Source organism: Amphiprion ocellaris, chromosome 5, assembly GCF_022539595.1.
Source record: "Amphiprion ocellaris isolate individual 3 ecotype Okinawa chromosome 5, ASM2253959v1, whole genome shotgun sequence".
NCBI classification, from domain to species: Eukaryota; Metazoa; Chordata; class Actinopteri; family Pomacentridae; genus Amphiprion; species Amphiprion ocellaris.
This window is the reverse complement of record NC_072770.1, coordinates 26,294,585-26,299,606: the sequence shown is the minus strand read 5'-3', so window position 1 is coordinate 26,299,606 and position 5,022 is coordinate 26,294,585. Positions and strand designations below refer to the sequence as shown.

The following is a 5,022-nucleotide window of genomic DNA, read 5'->3' as shown; positions in this document are numbered from 1 at the left end:
ACTAAGTGTGGTGGAGTATAGAGGGGTGTTTTTGTGGGTTTTTAAGGCTGATAATGATTATTAGTGAAACATTTGGAGTAGATATTCATTTGCAGTAAATTAAAATATTTACTACTATCTACTTAGAAGAACACAAACTCTAACTAAACTCTAAACTTTGTTGATACGTTTTTGTTTTGTTTACAGATGTTAAGTTAAAGGAGTTTTATTCGTGACGGATAACCAATCAAATCACTCCAGAAGACAGAGCGACCACAGGTAGATAAAGGTTCAGAGCAAAAGTTGCGCTATTTTTAAATGTATTTATTACCATAAATCAGTAAAAAAAAAAAAAAAATACTGATAATCAGTAAATCAGTCAGGCCACAACTACTACAATTCTACAATGTATGTCTCTTTCCTTTGACTTGTTATTTGTACAATCTACAATGTATATTATGGTGTTTTTCATACCAAAGGCTATACTATGATGTTTTCTAAGAGACATACTCTGTTTGTTCTGGCCCTTGGTCACTGCACTCCTCCTCTGTTGTTTTCTGGATTGTACTCAGCTGCATGCCTTCGTCCACCCGGCCTCCGTTGACTCGTCCCGCCTGCCGTCTCTGGAGCTGAAGCTGGATTGGAACAGACCAAAGTACAGTCCAATCACGATGCCAGCTGCCTCTCAAAAGGCTCCTTCATCTGGCAGGTGGTGGCACTTCTTCTGAGGGGAAGCTGAGCTGTCCTGGCAGAACTTTGGAGATGTGTTCCAGTGGTTGGTGGATGTGTGGGGAGATAGAGAGGGACCTTTGAATTATTCAGAAAGGAAAACAGGGAACCCATTAGTAGTTTTAGTTTAGGGTGCCACTGCGGTGTGTTTTGGGGTTTTAAGAGGTGAACAGGAAGAGTTTTTTTTTCGTATTGATTATCTTTTACTTTGTTCCTGGTTGGAATGCCCATCAATGTCAACGTGAAGTTCACTTTTAGTTCTGTTTATTTATTTTTATTTTACTAACACCCATTTGTTTTAACCCCCTCACATGTTGTGTTGTTGTAAACTTACTCTTTCAAATAAATACTCGTCTAACCCTCTGGAAACCAGCGTTTGGACTGTTTTTGTGTTGCTCCTCACCTACTTCAGACAGCCGGGACATAACAACGTTTTGTGGACTAAAGGCTTTTCTGTGTTTTTAGAGCGACATGCTATACTATGATGTTTTTAGACCAAAGGCTATAATATGACAATTTTTGGGCAACATGCTATAGTATGACGTTTTTAGACCAAAGGCTACACTGTGACATTTTTTGAGTGACATGCTATACTATGACGTTTTTTTGAACGACATGCTATACGACGTTTTAAGAGCAACATGCTAAACTATGACAATTTTAGAGCGACATGCTATACTATGACGTTTGTTGGGAACATGCTATACTATAGGCTTTTTAATTGACATATTACTATGATGTGTTTTTTTTGTTTTTTAGCAACATATAATAATTTGAACAGTTTTAAAAATTACTATACTTTTACTTGTGCAATGAAATATTACTCTTTTTAGGCAAAGGCCATGTTTGATTACATATAGGCTATTAAAAAGGTAATTAAATGTTTATTAAAAACTAAAAAGTATTTAAAAAATAATAACCAACTTAGGCATTTACTGAGTCACTAAAATAGTGTAGAGCCTACGGCCACATCAGCATTATTATAAGCATCCTCTGGTAAATTCACAGCCATATACTGTAGGAAATCTAGCTGATCTCATCATGATGTCCACTTACCATATGGACTTCAGGAGATGATTAGATGATGATAAACTGTGACCTGCTGGTTGGGTTCTCTCTGTTCTCATATTTCCTCCATGTTTGTCTCCTGATGCTGCCTTACTTCAGCCAGTCCATGAGCAACAGAAAACATAGAAAAAATACTTTTAATATTTTTTTAAGTGGACCGTAGACCTAGTTTCAGTATTTTTTTTTCTCACATTGAAATTTGAGATTTTATATATATATATTATATATATAATATATATTATATATATATTATATATAATATATATATATATATATATATATAAATATCTCAAGAATAATTCAAGATAAAAGCCTGAAATCTTCATTTATTTGTCTTGCTAACATAAGCATATCAGATTGCTATTAAATACAGCGGTGGAAAAAAGTTTTTGGACACCTCATACATTTGTGAAATATTGCATTAAGAATCCCTCTGAGGTCTTCAAATGCAATTTCTACTAGTTCAGTCAGGCCATAATACGAAACAAATCCTAAAAAAGTCAATAAAAACTTGAAATTGATTGGTTCCTTGAAAATAAGAAATTTTGAGTATTGGGTCATTTTGGTAGAATTTAGTTTTGTTATTCATGTAAACAATAAACCAAAAAAGCATCATTTGTGTCTAATGCAGTCACACCTTCTGAAACACAAAAGACTTTCCAACAAATATTTCACGATAATATTTGAGATTGTGGAAAATTTTAAAGGTGCCTGAAAACTTTTTTCCACCACTGTATCTGTCAAAGCATGAAAATTTGCCATTGGAAAAATGCCACTATCTCCAGAACGATATATGTGGTCATGGTTCCATTATGCTAATGTCATGGTAATGACTGGATGCAGGGCTAATTTACAAAGAAATTACACAAAACAACATGTCAGGTTTCAAAGACTGGACTTTTCATAGACCACTTCATTTTTTTCATATTTCAACCCACCCATAATCTGAGATTATTGATCTACTTGTTCAGTATTATAGATTCTTCATCATTGTTCTGAGATAGTGTAATTCAAACAACCTCAAATTTCAATGTGCAAAAAAATGCCTGTTGAAGTAGGTTGACAGTGACAGTCAATTTAAAAATATTTTTTGCTCTGACAGTATTTGGCAGCTTATATATATATATATATATATATATATATATATATATATAAATATATATATATATATATATATATATATATATACAGGCTGCTGTTTTGTAATATTGCAACGGATTTTCATCCCATTCAGCAGTGAGAAAATAAAATCAGTATAGTCCAGTTCATTTTTAACTCCTGCTTTAATGCCGTGATTGCATGTATTGTTCACCAGAAATATTCTTAACTTCAGATACTTTAAATGTATGGCAGAAACACGCATACTTGAGCCAGATAACCTGTCAGGTGAGTTGGGAGAACAGGTAGGGGAGGGAATCCAAAAGTGCACTTAGTTTTGTCAGTCAAGTAAAACTAACTAGAGAACAACACCTAACATATCTTGACTGGCAAGTGCAAATACAGGCCAGGATGTCAGTCTTAAATGATGTGTAGTCCTTGTAATGTCCTGGGAATGTAAGGTCTCATAGCAGGTGGAGGCTGTCAGGTATCTGCCATTCACTACTTCTGTGGAGAGAGTTCTTGGTAGAGTCTCCCATCCAGTCCAGAATTTCACCAGACTGGTCAGTTCAGACGGTGTTGCTATGGAGTGGATTAAAATTGATTAAATAAATGGCTACAACAAATGATCAAAAACAACCTAGAGTACACATACTAAACAGGAAACAGTTGAAAAAATGGGCTGCATTTATCACTATCATTGCACAATAACTCTTGATACAGCTGTGAAAGAATGGTGGGCTATGAACAGAGCAGTCTAGGGCAGTTCATTTCAAGCTATTCGCTCACAGTTGGAACTACTTTGACTGCACAGTTTAAAACCTTCCAAGATCAGGAGTAATTTGAAATGAATCAAACCAGGACATTAACTTGAGCAGAAAACACACATAAAAACAAAGTGTTCCCTAGACTAATTCAGTTTGCTAGGTGACCAGTTTCTTTGCACTGCTCTGTGACTTAACTGCATTTTCGGGCGCATAAATCACACTTCCACCCATTTGTGCGTTTATAAAATTGTTACTCAACTACCCAGCTGCAGAACGTGCTGTCTGTATGACCTCATTACTGTGCTAGCGCGGCTAGCGCTGTATTAGCGCGGCTAACGCTGTGATAGCGCTGTGCTAGCGTTGTATTAGCGCGGCTAACGCTGTGCTAGCGCTTTATTAGCGCGGCTAACGCTGTGCTAGCGCAGCTAACGGCATGCATTGCAGCTAACTGACACTCACAAAAACAAACCACATACAGGACAAAAATTAATACACTCACTGAAGCGCCGTCGTTCATGCTGGTAACCGTGGTTGACCCCGGTCTTGTGAGGTGAACCGTCTGCGTCACATGACCGGAGGAGCGCCACGTGATTGGCTGGGCGTTGGTTCGATTTTGGCCAGGATCGATTGTTTACGCCTGAGTCCCCCGGATGTGAACAGCGAATTTTTTGACAGCGAATTTTTTAACATTGAATTTTTTGATGGCGAATTTTGAACATTGATTTTTTTGATGGCGAATTTTGAAGACATCGAATTTTTAACTGGTTTTTAGAATTTTGATGAGCTAAATTCAGGCATAAAAAAATCACATATGTAATTTTGATGCAAAAAAAAAATCAAAGTAAGAAATTCATCAGCTTTTAAAATTCAGAATCTGATGAGTCTGATTTGCTTCCATAACATGGCATAGCACTGGCATTTAAGAAATGACACTTTAATGATTTTGATGTTGTTATTTGAACTATAGTTTGCTGTTATAAACTATATTTTTATTTATTTGCACTGTAACTGTTTGCATAGTTGTATTTCACAATAAATAGTGCAAATGGTGCACATATTGTTAAAAGATGAATCAATGTCCTTTTCCATGTCTTTTACTGATTAGTTACTAAATTATATTTGCACCATGTTGTAGTCAGATGGAGTGCCTACCACCATCTACTAACGTTTTTAGTATTACTATAATCTGCAGTCTGAGTTTGCGAAGGCAGATATCTTAACTTCTTATTAGTTAGCTAGATTGTACCCCGACCCCACCCAAAAGCAAAAAATTTCAGGCTGAGGATTATTTTTCATTTCAAGCTGTTAGAAGAATTATGTTTTCCGTTCATTGGGGTATCATTGAATGACTGTAAAGGTATCTCTCTGCATAGCAAGCACT

At 35.9% G+C, this 5,022-nt stretch overlaps 1 long non-coding RNA gene across 1 annotated transcript; it reads right to left on the bottom strand.

Annotated features, from left to right (window-relative positions):
• Window positions 1–3,040: 3,040 nt before the first annotated feature.
• Window positions 3,041–4,357, bottom strand: LOC129348979 (uncharacterized). The gene is made up of 2 exons (XR_008601754.1): window positions 4,141–4,357; window positions 3,041–3,456 (listed from the first exon to the last, which is right to left on the bottom strand). It is a non-coding gene; the product is annotated as an uncharacterized LOC129348979 (long non-coding RNA).
• Window positions 4,358–5,022: the final 665 nt, after the last annotated feature.